We start from the raw sequence: 23,847 nt of genomic DNA on the forward strand, positions 1-23,847 counted from the left end.
ACTCTAACAGAAATACATATTATCCTTTAAAGACTTGATTCTCCCCACACTTAGTTAGCTGTGGTGTCGAAATTGTGATTAACTTCGTTGTCGACTTCCATCGGACCATGTATGTAATGTTTAACTCTGTGACCATTAACTTTAAATTCAATCCCATTTGAATTTATTAATTCTATTGTTCTGTATGGGAAAACTCTTTTGACTATGAATGGTCCAGACCATCTTGATTTCAATTTTCCAGGAAATAGCTTGAATCGTGAATTGAAAAGAAGAACTCTGTCTCCTTCTTTAAATTCTTTTGAACTTCTGATTCTTTTATCATACCATTTCTTCGTTCTTTCTTTATAGATTAACGAATTTTCGTATGCTTCATGTCTTAATTCTTCTAATTCGTTTAGTTGACTTAATCGTAGACGTCCGGCTTCATGTAAATCAAGATTACATGTCTTCAAAGCCCAAAATGCTTTGTGTTCAATTTCTACTGGAAGATGACATGCTTTTCCATAAACAAGTCTAAAAGGTGTGGTTCCAATTGGAGTTTTGTAGGCTGTTCTAAAAGCCCAGAGTGCATCCTCCAATTTAATGGACCATTCCTTCGGATTTGATCCTACGGTTTTCTCTAGAATACGTTTTAAAGCTCGGTTGGTATTTTCAACTTGTCCACTTGTTTGTGGATGATATGCGGTGGAGATTTTATGAGTTACTCCATATCTTTTAAGAACTTTCTCAAGTTGATTATTACAGAAATGGGTACCCCGATCACTTATTAAAGCTTTCGGTGTTCCAAACCTTGCAAAAAGACGTTTTAAAAAGTTGACTACAACTCGTGCATCGTTAGTTGGGAGAGCTTGTGCTTCCGCCCATTTAGATACATAATCAATGGCTACGAGTATATATAGATTATTATGAGATTTTGGAAATGGACCCATAAAGTCAATACCCCAAATGTCAAATACTTCACATACTTGGATAACATTTTGTGGCATTTCATCACGTTGACTTATTTTTCTGGCCCTTTGACAAGCATCACAGGATTTGCAAAGAAGGTGTGCGTCTTTGTAAATTTGTAGGCCAATAGAATCCAGCATCATAAACTTTTCTTGCTGTTAGTTGAGGCCCATAATGCCCTCCTGTTGGTCCTGTGTGACAATGGTTTAATATTTTACTAGCTTCATCTCCAAATACACATCGGCGTATTATTCCATCTGGACAACTTTTAAACAAATGTGGATCTTCCCAAAAATAGTGTTTTATATCACTGAAGAATTTCTTTCGTCTTTGGTACGATAATCCTTTTTCAAGGAATCCACATACTAAGTAGTTTGCATAGTCTGCAGACCATGGAATTTCTTTATAATCTATCTTCAATAGATATTCATCAGGAAAGTTGTCTTGTATGGCCGATTCATTTAGAACTTCTTATTCGGGATTTTCAAGACGAGAAAGATGATCAGCGGCGAGATTTTCTGCTCCTCTTTTATCTCGAATTTCAATATCAAACTCTTGTAAGAGTAAGATCCAACGGATTAATCTTGGTTTAGCATCTTGTTTTGAAAATAGGTATCTAAGAGCAGAATGGTCGGTATAGACCACCGTTTTTGCTAGAACGAGATATGTTGTCAAAAGCAAAGACAATAGCAAGGAGTTCATTTTTAGTAGTTGTATAGTTCGTTTGTGCTCCTTGTAACGTCTTACTAGCATAATATATAGGTTGAAATCGTTTTTCAATCCTTTGTCCTAAAACGGCTCCCATTGCAAAATCACTTGCATCGCACATTAGTTCAAATGGTAGATTCCAATTTGGTGTTATCATGATCGGCGCATTAGTGAGTTTTTCTTTAAGAATATCAAAAGATTTGATACACTCATCTGAAAAGATGAATGAAGCATCCTTTTCTAGGAGTTTATTCATAGGAGTGGCAATTTTAGAAAAATCTTTTATGAAACGTCGGTAAAAACCGGCATGCCCTAGAAAACTCCTAACTCCTCTAACATTGGTGGGATGTAGAAGTTTAGCAATTACATCTACTTTAGCTCTATCCACTTCAATTCCTTCTTTTGAAATTTTATGTCCAAGAACGATGCCTTCTTTAACCATGAAATGGCATTTCTCCCAATTAAGAACTAGATTTGATTTTTCGCATCTAATAAGCATTCGTTCCAGATTAACTAGACATGATTCAAATGTATCACCGAAGACTGAAAAGTCATCCATGAAAACTTCCATGCATTCTTCTATCATGTCGTGAAAAATCGCCATCATACACCTTTGAAAGGTTGCAGGGGCGTTGCAAAGTCTAAATGGCATGCGTTTGTAAGCAAAAGTACCATAAGGGCACGTGAATGTGGTTTTCTCTAGATCTTCGGGTGCTATTGGAATTTGAAAATATCCGGAAAATCCATCTAGAAAACAATAGTAACTATTTCTGGCTAATCTTTCCAACATTTGATCTATGAAAGGTAAGGGAAAGTGATCTTTTCTGGTGGCGTCATTTAATTTTCTATAATCAATACACACACGCCATCCTGTTACAGTCCTAGTAGGAATAAGCTCATTTTTCTCATTTGTAATGACAGTCATGCCACCCTTCTTAGGCACGCATTGAACTGGGCTTACCCATGGACTATCAGAGATTGGATATATTAGACCTGCATCTAGCAGTTTAATAATCTCTTTCTTAACTACATCTTGCATATTAGGATTTAGTCTTCGTTGGCGTTGCACATACGTTTTATGACCTTCTTCCATAAGGATTTTATGTGTGCAATACGAAGGACTTATTCCTTTAATATCATGAATCTTCCATGCAATAGCTGGTTTATGAGCTTTCAACACAGAAATGAGTTGTGATTTCTCATTTTCAGTAAGAGAAGACGATATTATTACAGGTAATTCAGATTCACCATGTAAATAAACATATTCCAAATGGTTTGGAAGTGGCTTTAACTCTAATTTCGGAGGTTCTTCTATCGATGATTTGTATCGATATCTGTCTTCTTCTTTTAGCATTTGAATTTCTTCTGTTGTTGGTTCATATCCATTAGCTATAAGTGTAGCTAACATTTCAGCTTCATCAATTGGTTCATTACCTTCTCCTAAAGAACATTCTCCTGTTCCTTGTAATTCTGGGAATTCTTCTAATAATTCTGCATGTGCATCTATAGTTTGAATATAATAACATGTATCATCTGCAGATTGTGGTTGTTGCATTGCTCTATCAACTGAAAAGGTAACACTCTCATCCTCTATACTTAGGGTCAATTTCTTACCGAACACGTCTATCATTGCTTTAGCCGTGTTTAAGAATGGTCTTCCTAATATGAGAGGAACTTGAGAATCTTCTTCCATGTCCAGAACAACAAAATCTACTGGAAATACTAAAGTACCAACTTTAACTAGCATGTTCTCCATTATCCCTCTAGGATATTTTATTGATCTATCGGCTAGTTGTATGCTTATTCTGGTTGGTTTCAATTCTCCAAGGTCTAGTTTAGCGTATAGTGAATACGGCATTAGATTTATACTAGCACCTAAGTCTGCCAATGCTTCTATTGAACTAAGACTACCCAGAAAACATGGAATTGTGAAACTTCCTGGATCAGATAGTTTTTCTGGTATCTTATTCAACAGCACTGCTGAACAATTAGCATTCATGGTAACAGCCGAGAGTTCTTCCATTTTCTTTCTATTTGAGATTAGATCTTTCAAGAATTTAGCATATCTAGGCATTCCTGAAATCACATCAATGAAAGGAAGATTTACATTTATCTGTTTAAACATATCCAAGAATTTGGATTGCTCAGCTTCAAGTTTTTCTTTCTTCATTTTACTCGGGTAAGGAAGTGGTGGTTGGTATGGTTTAACATAAGGTTTAGCCTTAACTGTGTTATCTTCATTAACCTTTTCAACTACCGGTTCTTTTTCCTTATCTTGATCAGGTTGTGGTTCTTGTGGAGTAGGAATAGCTTCATCAGAAGTTACAGGTATTTCAGGTGGTTTAAGTATTGTACCACTTCTTGTTGTAATAGCTTTAGCTGTTTCATTCCGGGGGTTAGCATTTGTATCACTAGGTAGACTTCCCGGTTTTCTTTCACCTATTAACCTTGCTAGGTTACTTACTTCTTGTTCCAGATTTTGAATAGAAGCTTGTTGATTTCTAAATGCTTGAGCGTTTTGTTCATTGGTTTGTTTCTGAGATGTGAAAAACTGCGTTTGAGTTTCAACTAGCTTCGTCATCATATCTTCTAAATTTGGCTTTTTATCATCGGTTCGTTATGGTGGTTTGTTTTGAAAATTAGGTCTTTGCTGGTTGTAAGTATTATTGGATACTTGTTGATTGCTAGGACCTTGTTGGTTGTTGTATGGAATATTTCTGTTATAATTCTGGTTTTGATTGTAAATTGGTCTTGGCGGTTGATAATTATTCTGATAATTATTTCCAGGCCTTTGGTTTATGTATGAAATATTCTCTCTTTGTTCCATTGTTAATTCAATACTGAGACAATCTTTTGTCAAATGTGGTCCTCCACACTGCTCACAACTAATTCGTATTGAGTGAATATCTTTAGTCATCTTTTCCATTCGTCTCTCGACAGCATCTATCTTTGCGGAAATGGAATCTAAATCATGGCTAGAATCGGCTCTAGCTGCTTTAGATGATCTAACGATATCTTTTTCTTGGTGCCACTCATGTGAGTGGGAAGCAGTGTTATCAATAATTTTGTAAGCATCAGTTTCGGTTTTCTTCATAATAGAACCACCAGCTGCTATATCTATGTCTTTCCTTGTAGTGATGTCGCATCCTTGGTAGAATATTTGTACTATTTGACAGGTGTCTAAACCATGTTGCGGACATCCTCTTAACAACTTTCCATATCTTGTCCACGCCTCATATAGAGTTTCATTCGGCTTCTGTGTGAACGTAACAATTTCTGCTTGAAGTCTTACGGCTTTAGATGCAGGAAAGAATTGTTTAAGAAATTTTTCAACTAAAACATCCCATGTATCAATCGCCCCTTCAGGTAACGATTCCAACCAATCTTTGGCTTCTCCCTTTAAAGTCCAGAGAAATAACATGAGATATATCTGTTCATCCTCTACTTCTCGGATTTTAAATAGTGTGCAGATCCTATTAAAGGTACGTAGATGTTCATTTGGATCTTCCTTCGGCGCACCACTAAATTGGCATTGATTAGTCACCATGCGTAGAATTTGTCCTTTGATTTCATAATCTGGCACATTAATGTCTGGATGAGTAATTGCGTGACCTTGGCCAGTGCGTTTAGCTCTCATTCGGTCTTCCATACTTAAAGGTTCCAGATTCTCCATAATTGAATTTGTTGAATCGGAATCACTAGAGGATTCTGATTTAATGGTTCGTTCCTCAACAATCTCTGTTTGAATGATTGGTGGTTCCGGAGGAAAGATTAGTGGTTCAGCATCTACGAATCGTTCCTGAATATTCTCCGGATTCTCAATTGTGAGGTCGGGTTCAAAAAATGGATTATCGGAAATTTGAACTGAAGTACTTGGTCGAATGGATGACGATTCTAAAGAAAAATCAACGGCGGTAATATTTGTTAAATGTTTTGATCTAGTTACAGGTGGTGAACTTCTTGCTCGGTGCATTCACTGAATATCCTATTAGTTTTAAAAAGGAAAGAAAAATTATAATAAGTTATCCAATCAATAGACTTTTCTGATTTTGCCCACGTTTCGAATTGCCAAAAGATGCAGCAGAGGGGCATGATTCGTTTGGTCTCAATATAATTGAGGACTGTTTGGCTCCAATAACCCGGTCCACGTACAAATCCAACTATTACTACGAACCAGAAAATTTTGATGTCTATCAATTTAACCACTTAAAATAAATTTTCGTAATTTTAAGAAAATTTAGATAAGAAGTAGAATAAAAATCTATGTCCTAAAACTAGAATAGCGAGAAATAAGAAAGAAAAAGAGTTCGTCGAAAAAATGTCGAAAAAGAAAAATGGTTGAAAAATAAAAGGTGACGGAAAAATAAAAGAAACTTATAAAACTTAAAAACACTTGACTAACCTAACCTTATTACTACAACTAACTTAAAATTATAATCGCAAATTGAGATTACTAATTGGAATGATAATTGATACATAGGTAAAAGTCGTCTAAAAATATTAAAGCTTACAGGAAAAACTAAATCCTAAATGGAAATAACTTAAAAAGAAACTAAAACTTAAAAAGGCGTCGCAAAATTCTAAAGCACCTAAATCTTAGTCTAAAGAAAAAGCACTTAAGGAATTCTACGGCAAAGCTTAAAAATCTAGAAGTAAAAATAACTATGGCAAAAACTAAGTTTTCAAACTAAATATGGGCTAAAAATACAAATATTACGCTAAAACGATTAAAAAGGGATAAAATATAAAAATATACTAAAAGTTGTAAAAAGTACAATTTTTATAAAAATATTATTTTTATATTATTTTATAAAAGTATTAATTTAAATATATAAATAAAACTAATTAAAACTTAATATAACTAAATGATTAAAATTAAATATTAATTTAATTAAAACATAAATCTTAATTAATTAATAATAATAATTATTACTCCGTATTAATTGCAGTTAGGGTTTCTGGCAGGCGTGTCAGAAAAAGCTCCGCGAGTTGCGGTATTCAATGCAGCAAACCCCGCGAGTCGCGGGGTTCCAAAAATCAACTCAGGTACGTTTTTTTATTCGACGTTTTTTTTTATGTTTTCTAATTTTCTGTTTTTATATAAATAAAAGATATTTAAATAAAACTTATACTAAAATAAAAATAAAGAAACTTATAAAACTTTTAACAAACTCTTAAAAATATATAAATTTTTGTTTTTCTTTTTATATTTTCGAATATTTAAAACGTACTTTTATAAAAACGAATTTTAATAAAAGTAAAATAAAAATCTTTTTTTTTATGTAGCGTTGCGCTTTCGGCTTTTAAGAGGTCTCCGGCAGCGGCGCCAAAAATACTTGATGTCAAAGGTAAGGGGTATAAAATACTACTAAATTTTACAAGGAAATACTATTAAATACGATACAATTTTACACAAGATATTTATTTATTTATAGAATGGATATACTTAAACCTTGCTACAACACTTATAGGCAGTGTACCTAATCGTACAGTAGTGTAGTTTTTAGTAAGTCCGGTTCGTTCCACAGGGAAATCTTTAAACAAAGCTTAACGCTATATTAGTTTACTTTTATAAAAATATAAATATATATATATAAGTAATATTCTTATTATAAAGGGGGGTTTTTTTACCGTTTAATGACCGGTTTGTCGATTTTAAAACTTTAGTCGCAGTTAAAACCAAATGTAAAATAATAAATAAATACAAGACTTAATTTAAAGCGTAAAGTAAATAACGATAATGAAATTGCGAATAATAAAAGTGCGATAAAATAAACTTGCGATAATTAAAAGATGCGATAATTAGAAGTGCAATTAAATATAAAATAAAGGAAATTAAATATGAAATAAAAGAATTATGCTTATTTAAACTTCCGTAATCATGATGTTTGACGTGTTGATTTTAGTTTTATGCCCATGGGTTAATTGTCCTTTGTCCTGGATTATTTAATATGTCCATACGGATTTGTCCATAATAGTCCATCAGTCATAAATATAAAGAGCGAAAGCCTTCGTCAAATTATTCTTATTCCCGAAGTCAAATATTCCAACTAATTGGGGATTCGAATTGTAACAAGGTTTTAATACTTTGTTTAATGAATACACCAGGTTATCGACTGCGTGTAAACCAAGGTTTTACTACTTTGTTAACAATTACACCAATTACCCTTGAATGTAATTCACCCCTGTTTCAACAAGTCTATTAACTATTAATCCAGTTCCGTATCCGGTAAAATGAATAATTATTGGTATTTATAGATATCCCGCCCACCGTACCCAGTCAAGCGTATGTGGTTATATATAAATACGTCAAATTATAAGTTTGTATATTAAATTAACAAGGTATTGTTAAATTAATATAAAACCCATTAATAACCCATAGTCTAATTTCCACAAGTGTCGTTCTTTTATCCAAACCCCAATTATGGTACAAAGCCCAATTACCCAATTTTAGTAATTAGCCCAACATCATGATTACTTCGGATTAAATAAGCATAATAATAACTTAGCTACGAGACATTAAATTAAAAAGGTTGAACATAACTTACAATGATTAAAAATAGCGTAGCGTTACACGGACAGAATTTCGACTTACACCCTTACAACATTCGCTAACATACCCTTATTATTAGGATTTAAAATTAAAATTAAAATTAAAATTATAATATATATATATATATATATATATATATATATATATATATATATATATATATATATATATATATATATATATATATATATATATATATATATTACGTATATATTGAGAGAAGAAGGAAAAAAAATGATAAAAATGATCAGAATTCGGTTTGCTTTATAGGGAGTTTCAAAACTTGGGGCTCCGCGACTCGCGGCCCTTTTGGCCTTCAAACTCCGCGAGTCGCGGAGATTGAAATTACAGCTCAGTCCCTTTTGGAGTCTTTCTTGCCGACGGTTTTAAATATTAATATAATATATAAATAATTATAAGAATTATTTAAATATTATATTATATTTATGTGCATAGTTACCTTGTAATTTTTAGTCCGTTGCGTCGAGCGTTGAGAGTTGACTCTGGTCCCGGTTTCGGATTTTCGAACGTCCTTGCGTACAATTTAATATCTTGTACTTTGCGTTTTGAATCTTGTACTCTTGTAATTTCGAGACGTTTCTTATCAATAATTGGAACCTCTTTGATTGTCTTTTGTACTTTTGAGCTTTTTGGTCGTTTGCGTCTTCAATTCATCGAATCTGTCTTTTGTCTTCACCTTTTATTATTTAAACGAATATTACTTGTAAATAGAACAATTGCAACTAAAAGCTTGTCTTTCTCGAGGAATAATGCTATGAAATATATGTTCGTTTTTAGCATTATCAGACGGCGTCCCCCAAATTGGACGACGTCCCATATAACTGAAAAGGAAACAGGGTCTTACAACTCTCCCCCACTTAGAATCGATCACGTCCTCGTGATCCTCGTCACTTATCCGATCGGACCCCCACTTTATGGTCCTCAAACATACGTTTCAATCCGACTTTCGTCACATGAACCATCAACTCGAAGATTATTCAACTTACCAATTATACACGTGCACGCATTTCGAGACATGCAATGCACATAACATCCGAAAACTACTACAAACGCTTAACATACGCAGAAACATCATGTTTCCTTCCAACTCCTCGAGGCGATTCTTCTCCACGAATCACTTTTAACACTAAATCGTCATTCACGATTTATCAAGTCCACAAATTCGAGCACTAAAACTTGCTCAATCCCTCATATCGGGAAAAACTCAACCAATCTCGTACCGAGGTATCAACTCTTTAGCGTACTCCTAACAAGTACAATGCTAAAGTAACCAAGTTTCGACCTAAGGTCAATAACCCAAACGATGAAGACCGAACAAAAGGAATCCTTACGGATAACACTTATCACTAAACATCCCTCGTAGTGTGCAATACGACTAATACGCAACTATCGTAACATCATAAGCAAACGGCTAAAACCGATAGCGCCCAAAACAACTATGGCAACGCTAATCCCAAGGTGTACAAAATCGACTATTGTCACACCCGTAACAACATGTGAGCGAAACACGGCTATCGCATCACTAATCACGCAACATGGCCCTCACGACCCCACCATCGGCGTATAAAACAACCAATAGTTCACACAACATGGTCCTTATGACCCCACCATTGGCGTATAAAACAACCAATAGTTCACACATCCAACAACATGAAGGCTGGCCGAAAACTACACGCGCCTTAGTGAATTCGAACCACACGCGACTCAACTACCTCCACCTCACAATAATCGGGATTGGCCGAACTACACGCGCCCCAGTGAATCCGAACTACACGAGAGTCACTATCCCAATAGAATGACCGCATCCACACGAGTCATTGTGAATCCGAACTACACGAGACTCACTTCCTCAATATAATGACCGCATCCACACGTGTCATTGTGAATCCGAACTACACGAGACTCACTTCCACAATATAATGACCGCATCCACACGTGTCATTGTGAATCCGAACTACACGAGACTCACTTCCACAATAAGATGACCGAAACTACACGCGTCATCGTGAATCCGCATCCACACGTGATCCACCTCCCAAATCTCAACACAGAAATGGTACTCCCATTCCCCATCGGTACTCGAATTTCCCGATAACGTTATACCATACCGATATAACACTACTCCCATGGTGAAGTTAGCGGACCACGTCAACGGTCATAACTCACCAATCACACACGCTCTTTTGGCCTCATACAACGAGCAGTGTAACATTGCGCACTGCTACACCATAGTGAATCCTAACGGAATACACTAACCATACCCGCGTCATGGTGATACCGGCTCCATGGTTCACACCATACGCATTGTCACGATGCTACCGGCTCCGTGGTTCACATCATAACTCACCCGCACATGCTATGGCACTACCGGCGCCGTGGTTCATACCATAGCACACAACTAATACACTATATACATACATGTATAATCATTCCACCCACTCGAAATCTTTGCATACGCATCATACGTACACGTTCACAACGCCAACACAATCGAGCAAGGACCACCTATATCGCACATAGGCACACACAATAATTCTCTAAAAGAGAATCTGATACGCACATCCCTTAACCGAGGGATCTTACTTGCTCGTCAAACACGTCCGTTATCTCTAAATGAGATTCATCACATTACCACCTCAGTGATAATTTAAATCCAAAACCATAAGTACAATTTATTCTAAATCGTACTTTTACCACAATCGACCAACGTAGGTCTCAACGCTAGCTCCGAATCCATACGAGCATCGTCCAATATCAATACACTAGAACACCTTCGTGCGAGATTACAACTCCCCCACTTGGAACTCCGTTCCATAACCACATCATCGAGATAAAGGTATCTCATGATATACACTTCATAATACCTTGCCCTATCCATGAGCATACAAAGGATTTTAACCTATCCTTAAACACTTCGAATGAAAAGTTTACCACAATTACACAAACTTTAATCTCGCAATCCTCCGATTGCTTTAGCTTGTCAAATTTTCACCTAGTCACTCATGTACCTAAGGGTTTCTCTCCGGTACCCTAAGTACAATGTAACCGCAACATCATCGGAGTCGAATACCACGCTAGTAGGTATGAAAAAGGCACCTAACATCGCGTCACGTAGACTCTATTACCAACGCACATCGAGATCAAACACTCGACCTCAAGGGTTTCACCCACCCGACGAACCACACGGTTCATCAATTTCAACACGAGAGCGAACACGCTCAATCCTCCAAACACCAAAGCCCACACCCCTGGCTTGGTAAAAACATTTCCCAACACCAAGGAATGCTTGGTTGCACCAAGTCTTACGCCCTTTGCCCATCAATCAAAACGTCACCTTAGGGTAATTCCATTAGGAACTTCATCCTTAATAATACTATGCACAACACAGGGCATTTAACATACCCAAACTCAATCGGCACTGATATCGGCTAAAAAGTCACGTTTTTACCCCGGTATTAAGGCCCAAAAACAAGAAAGATTCGAACTGTGTCTGCAAAAATACCCACTTTGTCAGTTAGAATTGAAGAACAAGTAATTACGAAGGCGGTGCAAAAATAATCAAGAGAATCGGAGCTAAAACGAAGATTCTAGAGCGAAAACGGTGAAAGACAAGAAATCAAGTTACGATCCAGGGAATTCAGGCTGACCAGGAAGCCATACTGCCTGCCATACGGCCTGCCAGTATGGAAACGGCCTGCCATATACGTGCCACCACACGAGCCACCAAACGGCCTGCCTTGCATACGACCTGCCAAATACGGCCTGCCATACGGCCTGCCAGGCGTATTTGGCAATTTTCAAGTCTATTTAAAGGGTCTTTGTCATTCATTCCAACACACACTTCAATTCACTTCTTTCTCTCTCTTATACAATATTAGTCATACTTTCAAGGCCTTCTCACCTCCGAGCGGGAAATTAAGTACCCGGAGGTGAACGCTGAAGATTGTATTAGGAGCAGTCTGGATTCTTGAAGTTGTCACTTTTGTATTCGAAACTCATTTAATCTACTGGTACTTCTATCCTTTATCTTAAATAATATTTTATGATATTATTGCCATGATTAGCGAGTAGTTATCTTTAGTGTATGCTATGATGTAAGCAGTTATAATGCCGAAATAATATTATGGTCTTTGTATGTTGTCGAAATGCTTTTCGATTATGCTTTAAACTCAATCGCTTTTCTAACTAATAGAACGTAGTTATAGGCTCTGTTATTGGGAAGTCGCGAACCCCGATTCAGAGTAACAGTATCTGTGTCACCCCTTGGTAAAAGAAGTCTATCGGATACAACGTAAGATCGACTGAGGCACACCGGTTGTAGTAAGTCTATCGAACTTTGGATTCTGACTGACGACTCTTTCGTAGTGAAACATCTAACTAGACCCCTAGTACATTATCAGTCCCAGACCATGCTGGTGTAGTCACCAAGCATATAAACTTCGTACGTGCACGCTGAAGCACAACGGTTGTTGTAAGCTGTACCTTTGCTAAGTAAGACCATGGAACATGGTTAGTGTTAACCAGTACACTGCACCATAACGCGGTCTCAAGCATTGCACCCCGCTTAAGGGATTCTTAGTTAATTAAGTAACTGTTTGTTTAGACACATAAAGGATTGGACCGTTAGGATAACCGAACGTGTTCATGGAAGTCAGACTTGACTTGGCCATGATGTTATTTATGGTTGAACTCTTTTTAAGGGCCTAACTATCTTTTACCAATTATTAACGAAAGCATTGAAACACATCACGTCTCTCGAATATGGTAAACCATGTATTCTATTATGCTTAAGAAAGTTTAGACCATTTTGGAATGTTAATACGTCACCCAACCGAGTTGCTCAATTGGATGAGCCGTCTGAACGTGTATGCCTGTAGTCAGACTGCACGGGCGTCGGGGGTAAGGGACGTTGCTGTCTATTCAGAATCTTCAAGCCTAACGCAGTACCCAGTGACATGTCTTATGACAGGGGCGTTTAGGATCAGTGTAATGAATACAAGGCCTCTGCCTATTCATGAGCCAGCATTTCATAATCTCGGCAGAATAACTGATGAAGTCATAGTATGCGCTTACTTTAACCTTATCTGAATTACAAATTTTATCGCATTTACTTTATCTATCTTAAATTAGAAAATCCCAAAATAAATATTCACTACTCCCTAACTATCTTAGGCTACAATATAGGTTCGATGTTACTGATATCTCAAAAATACGACTCTAGGTCATACTTCCCTTACTTATAAGGAGTAGTAAGATTTAGGTCCCGCTAAATATAAATTTAAAACAGTACCCTCTCCCACGAGTGGCTGATCCTGGCGATCCGCGGCCTAACGACACCGCGCAAGTAAAAACCGTCCGTTTCGGCCATATCAAGAGAACTACTAGTTTTTGGCGCCGCTGCCGGGGAACTAGTATCAGGCAATACTGTTTTCAATCAAACTTATTCACAAGCATTTAGTGGTGTCTAAGAAAGACAATTATACAAGGACTTGGTTATTGGATTTTCCGAACATTCGCCAATTATATTGGGACCAAAAGGATCCTGCCTCTCCGTAGTCGGCCTGGCCACTTGGTTTGTTGAATAGTTTATGCAAAACTTTGTTACCGAAATACCAGGGAATCAGTAGCCAGAACCAAAAACATATTCCACCATAGGATAGTTAGTTAATTAGATTAGATTACTTTAGATTACTCTAGTTTACCTTAGATTAGACCACCTTAGATTACCTTAGATTGCCTTAGATTAAATTAGATTACCTTAGAATTAGATTAGTTTAGTTTTGCTTATTATAATTTAGCTTATTTGCGAAAATTAAAAACAAAAAGGCATACCTAGTGTATGACCCAAACCCGATCTAGACTAGGGCCGTTGTTATTCGTACCTGATCCAGACGCAATAATCTCTAAAACACGCAAGGAAGCACGAATCAGAAACCAAATGGCGTTACACGTTACTTTAGTAGAAAACACGAAACCCTCGATTGAAGGTCGAGGAGGACCAATCAGATTTCCAGAGATTCAAGGACTCTCGTTCGAGTTAAAACATCACATCATCCAGCTCATTCAAAATAGCTGTCAGTTTCATGGATTACCGAATGACGATCCTAATTCTCACTTTGATAAATTCATATCTCTTTTGAACTCCTACAAACAGCCAGGGATAGGACAAGATATAGTCCAGCTATACTTGTTCCCCTATTCTCTCACTCATCATGCTCAAACTTGGTTTGAAGGACTGGAAAAAGATTCCATCACGTCATGGACAGAGATGGCGACTAAATTCCTAACCAAATATTTCCCTCCTTCTAAATAAACCAAACTGAAGAATGACATCATTAACTTCAAACAAAGTTATGATGAATCGCTTTACACCGCATGGGAGCGTTTCAAAACCCTGCTGAAGAAGTGCCCTAATCACCAGTTAGAACGGTCAGCCCAAATCTGTACCTTCTACAATGGTCTTACGGTAAATCATAGGACGACGATCGATGCAGCAGCTCAAGGGAATCTGATGAACCAAACCGCAGATGAAGCATGGGAATTGCTCGAGAACATGACGATGCATCATCATGACTGGAACAGTGGTGAAACAACTTCATCATCTGCCCCACTCTCTGCACTTAACAATCAAACGGAGGCCATCAAATCCCTCACAGATAAGATGGAATCTCTTGCCAAACAACTCGGAGAATTGAAGACGCAACCGCAGAAGTTTAACCAAGCTCAGGCTTGTGTTAATTGTACCAACCCGCAACCTACTGAAGACTATCAAGTTAAGTACGAAAACCCTGACGGTTCAGTCTGTTACGTTCAATACCCAGCTCGTCCACCAAATCCCGGATTCAATCAACCACCAAGGGTTAATCAATTTCAGCGAAGCAATCAACCTTTCCGCTATCGCTATCCATCCAGCCCAACAATCTCAATTGACCTACGATCAACCACTTCCACTCACTGGTCCCCCAGTTGAGGAGAATTCCCCTACCACCCAGATTACAAAAGCAGCTAACCCCACTCTCGGAGCTGATGATCAGTTAACTCAGTTCATCCAAGGACAACAACAATTAAATCAGAGAACTGCAACCAGACAAGATCAGACGAAGATACTAATGAGAAATCAATTGGCTCTGCTCAAAAGTTTGGAAACGCAGCTCGAACAGTTATCACAGTGCCTTGAAACCCAACCGCAAGGAAGATTGCCAAGTAATACTATCTAGAATCCCCACATAGAAGAAGCAAAGCAAATGGATTTCGTAATCCCAGAGGAAGAACCACGAAGAAGGTCAGCTAGGCTCAAGAACAAATCGACATATACTCAGAAGCTGACCCCGGCAACTCCAGTTCGAGTATCCTATCCTGGAAGGCTACAGGAGGAACCATCCAAGCTTGACTCCTTCAAACTTGATGGAAGATTCCTGGACACTATGTCCAAAGTCCCCAACGAGAAGAGATACATCCGAAGGCTTCTCTCTACAAAGGAGAGGATACCAGATTCTAACAAAATTCCACTGAGTGAAGAATGCTCTGCATTACTCAGAAACTCTCTACCACCTAAGCTAGGAGATACTGGCCGATTCGTTTTCCCATGTTCAATCTACCAATCTGGAACCATTCATGCGCTAGCAGATTTAGGAGCAAGTATCAACCTAATCCCCTACTCTCTCTACAAGAGATTAGAGTTAGGAGATTTGTCACCAACCAAAATGACAATCCAACTTGCCGATCATACAATTCGATATCCTAAGGGCATAGTTGAGAACGTCTTGGTGAAAGTCAACAAATTCTTGTATCCTACGGATTTCATAGTAATGGATATTAAGGAATACCTACACACCCCAATAGTGTTAGGAAGACCTTTCATGAATACGGCTAGGACTGTCATTGATGTGTACAATCAAACCATGATCTTACGATCACATGGGGAGAGCGTTACCTTCAAAATTGACCGATCAACCGATCTTTCTGGACAGGCAGAGATGTTTGCTATTTCCACCAGACGGATCACTTCCGATGATGAGTCATTACCACCAGCCGACGATATTGAGATGGGTGTCGAATCACAGTCTGAAGACGACCCAGAAATGGAAGAAGAGGATCCCATCGAAGAAATAGAGGAAAAGGAGGAATCTGAAGAGGAAGAGGAAATAGAAGACGTAAAAGAAACTGCGACAACACCCGTTCCAAGCACTGAGCGTCATGAAGAAATAATGAGGCTTGAAATGGCAGATCATAGTTTAATCATTCGCTTCAAAAAGAAGAACGACAAGGCTGAGGTTAAGGATATATAAATTGATCCTGTAAGTATCAAAGTGGAGAATCAGAATACTGAAGAAACCCGTTCATCAGACGCATCCTTAGAGGAACCGGATTCCGATGATGACGAGGAAGAGCATCATGAAGACATTATGACTAACTCACACTCTCCAACCGAAGTAGATCAAGGGGAACCGGACTCTTCTTTAGATCAAATTCCGGTTATATCCACACATGCAGACATGATTACCTTCATTAATGATACCGATGATTTTGAAGACATTTTCGAAGCCATCCGAAAGTCAACCATTGATTTTTCGCTACACTTAACAGAATGAATCATGGCTATCAGAGAAGAGCACCACCTCTATCTCTGAAGAGAAGACAATGATGTTGAAATCCTAGAAGAACGCATTCAAGACTTTATCGACTCTCTTCACGATCATATCTATCACGAAGAAAGGCAACGAGAGCACAATTCAGTGGTTCACACTATTCTTGAAACAAGATTCTGTCGAGATCAGAAGATTATTTACTCTAAGGTTTATAATGCCTTAGCTGGATCTGCACTTCCGTTCTCATGAAATGAACGAGCACTACTGACTCTCATCCGGAAGCATATGGATCTTTCCACCGGTTGTCCGACTTATCACTCTGATTTGCAAATGATCGAGGATATTCACAGTTTTTTCGCTCTTCTGGATAGAGATAACTTCGAAAGCACACCATACAGACTAGTGATTTACGTAACAATTGATCACCACGCTGATCTGATTATCAAAGAGTTACAAGATGCTGTTATGAAGGAAGCAAGGCGAAACAATCCGTTCTCTCATCTTGAACCAGATCGAGTCAACATTGCCACCTATGTTACGAAGCAGCTATCACGTATGTTCCACGAATCCACAGATCTTAGTTTCATATTTAAAGCTGGATGTCGAGAGATATACTCAAAGACGGTGAAATTAATACTCGGATCAGGATTGCTGTTCACTTCTTTCCAGCTTCGTCTCTTAACTAATCTGTGCAAAGCTACAGACTCTTACTGTGGAGATCACCGTTCTGAAGACTTCAAAATTCTAAAGATACAGTTTCTTACATTGTTTGAAGACCTCCGAAATGAGCATCCAGTCAGAGAAATCATCAACACCAGCACTGCAACCATGATTGACGTTCATGGGTCAACCAGCAGAGCTGTGGATCATATTCTCATCGGACTTCAAGACTTATCAAGAGCCGAAACTGCGCACTACTTATCGTTCAGAAGATCTTCAAGAGAAGTACCGGACTTGTTACCACTATTGGTCCGACACTTTCTCAGAACTTATCCACCAAGACTCACATTCCCTCAAGAAGACCAAGATCACAACCATCAACGAGGAATGTTTGCTTTTTGAAGAATCACTACGATCGAGCCAATGACCTTAAACAAAAGCGCTTCTCGGGAGGCAACCCGTGCAATAAAGTAGAGTAGAAGAATAAAGGATGACAAATGAGCCGATAAAGAAGTAAGGAAGCCAGCCGCATCTGCTAGGGGTATTTCTTTCTTTTCATTACTAGCTCAAGATTCAAACTATACCGCATCCTAGCTTATCACTAAGTGTGGAATAACACCCAATTAAAACACTAGACAAACACTCCCAAATCTTTAACTAAAACTCCTAAGTGTGGGATACACTAGGAATATTGAGGACAATGTTCGTCTAAATGTGGGATGTTGGTATCTTTTTATGCTATATCATAATAAACCATTACGAAGATTCCAAGTCCTTAAGCCAAATTTCAAATTTTTTGCAAAAGAAACCCTTTTCGAAAAAGTATTTTTGAAAACCTAAAACGTTTGTCAATAAAAGTAAGGCTTAAGTAAGGTGGAAATCTTGTTAGATTGAAATCTCTAATAGAGCATTGCATGACTAAGGCATTATCGACCTAAATTGATTATGGTGAGGCACCCCAAATAAGACCAGCATTCATCTTTAATGCTTCACTATTTTCTGTTGAGAGTGCCGATGACTGTTCTCAGAATCAGAACTTGCTTTAGATCTACATCTCCAAGCAGCAAAGCGTGGTTTGGTTGTAATTAAAATAGCTACCTATTTGTCAAACATAAGCCTTCCACACCTCTACTACTTCTATTCCACCACCACATCCATATCACCTTTACTATTTCTCAGAAAACCCAAAAAATGAGATTCCTTCCGAAAACCCAATGTTATAAACCTCTCAAGTATCATGGCAAATGTCTTGAAAAAGTTTACCGGCAAAAAGTTTCTCGAGATGAAGTCTCCAAAAAAAAAATGATGAAGGAGCAGAACTAAATAAGAGAAATGCCGAAGAGAACTCGATCGAAAATGAAAATCAAATGAAGAAAAAGTTCAAAAGTGCTTCTCAAAATACTTCAGCACTCCTATCTATCCGAATAAAAGTTTGTATAAAGACTACATTACCCTTTTATCTCACCCTTCAAAAATAACTTCACTACCACTACAAAATTCCTTCTCCATCATTGACAAATAACCCATAAAGCTGAGATTACTACTGTTCTCACGTTAGCAATAAGGATTTGAGTCTTTATCAAGCCTATGATGATGGGTGCAGCATGACTGGCTATGAGTGTATTCATTTCTTAGATCTATTGGGAACCCTAAACACTTGAGTGATTTGAGTGACCCGTGAAAGCTAGCCTATGTCATGTAACCTCCTCGCATGCTTGCAGAGATAATTTCAATCCTAACATAGATAACTCACCTTATCTTTATGCTCTTATAATAAAAGCAAATCGCTTAGGCTATTAGAAAAGAAACGCCAAAAAGATTCTTTAAAATGAGAGTTTGCTTGAGGACAAGCAAAGTCTAAGTGTGGGATATTTGATATCGGCTAAAAAGTCACGTTTTCACCCCGGTATTAAGGCCCAAAAACAAGAAAGATTCGCAATTTATCGGCAAAAATACCCACTTTTTCTGTTAGAATTGAAGAACAAGTAATTACGAAGGCGGTGCAAAAAGAATCAAGAGAATCGGAGCTAAAACGAAGATTCTAGAGCGAAAACGGTGAAAGACAAGAAATCAAGTTACGATCCAGGGAATTCAGGCTGACCAGCAAGCCATACGGCCTGCCATACGGCCTTCCATACGGCCTGCCAGTATGGAAACGGCCTGCCATATACGTGCCCCCACACGAGCCACCAAACGGCCTGCCTTGCATACGGCCTACCATACGGCCTGCCAGGCGTATTTGGCAATTTTCAAGTCTATTTATAGGGTCTTTGTCATTCATTCCCACACACACTTCAATTCACTTCTTTCTCTCTCTTGTACAATATTAGTCATACTTTCAAGGCCTTCTCACCTCCGAGCGGGAAATTAAGTACCCGGAGGCGAACGCTGAAGATTGTATTAGGAGCGGTCTGGAGTCTTGAAGTTGTCACTTTTATATTCAGAACTCGTTTAATCTACTGGTATTTCTATCCTTTATCTTATATAATGTTTTATGATATTATGGCCATGATTAGCGAGTAGTTATCTTTAGTGTATGCTATGATGTAAGCAGTTATAATGCCGAAATAATATTATGGTCTGTGTATGTTGTCGAAATGCTTTCCGATTATGCTTTAAACTCAATCGCTTTTCCAACTAATAGAACGTAGTTATAGGCTCTGTTATTGGGAAGTCGCGAACCCCAATTCAGAGTACAGTATCTGTGTCACCCCTTGGTAAGAGAAGTCTATCAGATACAACGAAAGATCGACTGAGGCACACCGGTTGTAGTAAGTCTATCGAGCTTTGGATTCCGACTGACGACTCTTTCGTAGTGAAACATCTAACTAGACCCCTAGTACATTATCGGTCCCAGACCATGCTGGTGTAGTCACCAAGTATATAAACTTCGTACGTGCACGCTGAAGCACAACGGTTGTTATAAGCTGTACCTCTGCTAAGTAAGGCCATAGAACACAGTTAGTGTTGACCAGTACACTGCACCGTAACGCGGTCTCAAGCATTGCACCCCGCTTGAGGGATTCTTAGTTAATTAAGGAACTATTTGTTTAGAGACATAAAGAATTGGACCGTTAGGATAACCGAACGTGTTCATGGAAGTCAGACTTGACTTGGCCATGGTGTTCTTTATGATTGAACTCTTTGTAAGGGCCTAACTATCTTTTACCAATCATTAACGAAAGCATTGAAACACATCACGTCTCTCGGATATGGTAAATCATGTATTCTATTATGCTTAAGAAAGTTTAGACCATTTTGGAATATTAATACGTCACCCAACCGAGTCGCTCAATTGGATGAGCCGTCTGAACGTGTATGCCTGTAGTCAGACTGTACGGGCGTCGGGGGTAAGGGACGTTGCTGTCTATTCAGAATCTTCAATCCTAACGCAGTACCCAGTGACATGTCTTATGACAGGGGCATTTAGGACCAGTGTAATGAATACAAGGCCTCTGCCTATTCATGAGCCAGCATTCCATAATCTCGGCAGAATAACTGATGAAGTCATAGTATGCACTTACTTTAACCTTATCTGAATTACAAATTTTATCGCATTTACTTTATCTATCTTAAATTAGAAAATCCCAAAATAAATATTCACTACTCCCTAACTATCTTAGGCTACAATATAGGTTCGATGTTACTGATATCTCAAAAATACGACTCTATGTCATACTTCCCTTACTTATAAGGAGTAGTAAGATTTAGGCCCCGCTAAATATAAATTTAAAACAGTACCCTCTCCCATGAGTGGCTGATCCTGGCGAGCCGCGGCCTAACGACACCGCGCAAATAAAAACCGTCCGTTTCGGCCATATCAGGCACATAATAAATAATCAAAGGACATATTTATTAAAACGAAACGTACCTTAACGTCTCCTTGCCGCATCCGTTCCCGCTAACTCGGGAAACTCCGACTTACGATGTCCTTCCTCTTGGCAATTGAAGCACACCGTGCCATCACCCATTGGCACCGAACATTCCCAAGACTTGTGACCCCTCAAGCCACAATTGTAACACCTAGACGCACTAGAGTCCGATATACCCGTTCGTGTACCACCCGTGCTCACACTCGGACCCTTTGTCCTCTTACTTGGAGCACCATATGAAACAACCCTTCTCTCACTTGAAGGTTTACCCATCTTCGATCGCGAATACGACTCGAAACCTCTAGCCACGGAGAATAATTCCGCAAACGATTTCGCGTGACCTCTGCTAATTTTGTTCTTCAAGTCATCATTCAAAGTTCGATAGAAATCCTCCATCAACAAACGATCATACCCCAAATACTCCGGGCAAAAACGAGCCTTTGCCATAAAGTTCGTCTTGAGAGTATTCAAATCAATAGAACTCTGTTGCAAATTTCGCAACTCAGTACGCAATTCCGTCAAATCTGCTGAAGTCCAGAACTCCTCGAAGAATTCCTTCTTAAAATCGTCCCACGATAATGCCATAAACGGTTCACCACCGACAAGATCAATCTTACCATCCAAACAATTCTTCGCCCTACCCCGCAACAAACTAGTAGCGAGTCTCGTCTTTTTCTCGGGAGGGCATTCAATAGTGCGAAAACACCCTTCGACGTTCGAGATCCATGTTGTGCTAACCAAAGGATCCGGTTTCCCGTCATACATCGGGGGTTTAGTCCTCATGAAGCTCTTATGACAACGCTCCATTTCACTACTACTTTGAAATTCGGAATACTTCCTATCCATTTCTTCTCGAAACGCACCCATTTGCTCCGCAACGGCGGCCGCAACTCTAGCGTTAAACTCCTCGTCATTCGTCTCAATCTCGTTTCGCGTCGTCATTCTAAAGAATGCAAAACGCTTAGTCTACGAATGTATAATACCACACGCACAACACCGCCTCATCTTGCTCAACACTCGTCGTACATCACTTGTTATACACGATTTGCACCCGTAATAAGGTTTGCAAGTCCTTATTACGCACACACGCCGTATCAACTCATTAGTACAACGACCTCCTCGCTCGATGATATAAACCAACACAACGAAAATTCTACGCGACACAAGCACACGAAAGAATTACGACACAATACAAGCCACAATCCTAGTTAGTTCACCTACACGCTAAGGCACTAACCAAGTTCCCATTCTGACCCGCACACCTACAAGTCCCGCAACAAATAAGCACACACAAAAGTCTAAGTCTAGACACCTATCTCAAGTCACCTAAATCCCTTAGACCATGCTCTGATACCACTTGTAACGACCCAACCCGTTATCCTACCAAAAATACGCCTTAAAAAAAATTCTGAAACAACACATCTGGACGGCGTCTAGTTATCTGGACGGCGTCCAGTTATCTGGACGGCGTCCAGTTATCTGGACGGCATCCAGCAGAGAAGACCAGGACGGCGTCCAAATGAACTGTAAGTTACTGATCAGTTTGTCAAATACAGGCGGGCGAAAAACCCGCTTCTCGACACTTTTAAACTAAACGGTTTTCACAACATGTTAATAATAATTAAACTAAGGGTTTTCCATAATAAAAACCGAGTTTTACAATACCGGGCCCACATCGACCCATATTACGACAAGCGACCATTTCGACCCATTTTAGTTTTAATGCAAAACATAGACCGAGCATGGTGATTGGGGATACGCTACCCAATCCTAAACAATCCAAAAGCACGATCTTCTAAAGCAACTACGCGAGTCCACTAGTTCCCACGCTTACCCGAACCACCGCATCCATGCAAATCTATAAAAATGTAAACAACGAGAGGGTAAGCTAACGCTTAGTGAGTGAGAATATACTACATACATATATATGCATAAAATTGACACACCACACAATGATAATCAAATAACGCATACCGGAGCATCCAAGCATAAAGGCAAGCTAAACAAAGCATACCGTACGATCACTAAGCAACAAGTTAAAATAACAACAAATATAAGTTCACCAACGACGATGTGAACAACGCCAATAAGCTACACCCGGAGGGTTAGCTACATCACAACAATACGACAATATATAAAATAATATACAAACGTCCAAGGTTAACCCCTTAACCCAATACCGGAACCGACTACCAATTACCAACATGAAGATTGGTCGAACTACAAGAGCCTTAGTAAATCCGCATCCACACGAGACTACTATCTTCAATACCATAACAAACATCGAGGTTGGCCGAAATACACGAGCCTTAGTAAATCCGCAACCACACGAGATCACTACCTCGATAAGATGACCGAACTACACGCGTCATCATGAATCCGAACTACACGAGACTCACTTTCTCAATAAGATGACCGAAACTACACGCGTCATCGTGAATCCGCATCCACACGTGATCCACTTCTCCAATCACAACTTAATACCAACCCTTTGCCA

The 23,847-nt window shown here is 38.7% G+C and overlaps 1 non-coding gene across 1 annotated transcript; it reads right to left on the minus strand.

Annotated features, from left to right (window-relative positions):
- Positions 1 to 14,546: 14,546 nt before the first annotated feature.
- On the minus strand, positions 14,547 to 14,653 carry LOC139895390 (small nucleolar RNA R71). The gene has a single exon (XR_011775844.1). It is a non-coding gene; the product is annotated as a small nucleolar RNA R71 (small nucleolar RNA).
- Between the last annotated feature and the right edge of the window lie 9,194 nt (positions 14,654 to 23,847).

Source organism: Rutidosis leptorrhynchoides, chromosome 2 (genome assembly GCF_046630445.1).
Source record: "Rutidosis leptorrhynchoides isolate AG116_Rl617_1_P2 chromosome 2, CSIRO_AGI_Rlap_v1, whole genome shotgun sequence".
In the NCBI taxonomy this organism is placed as follows: Eukaryota; Viridiplantae; Streptophyta; class Magnoliopsida; order Asterales; family Asteraceae; genus Rutidosis; species Rutidosis leptorrhynchoides.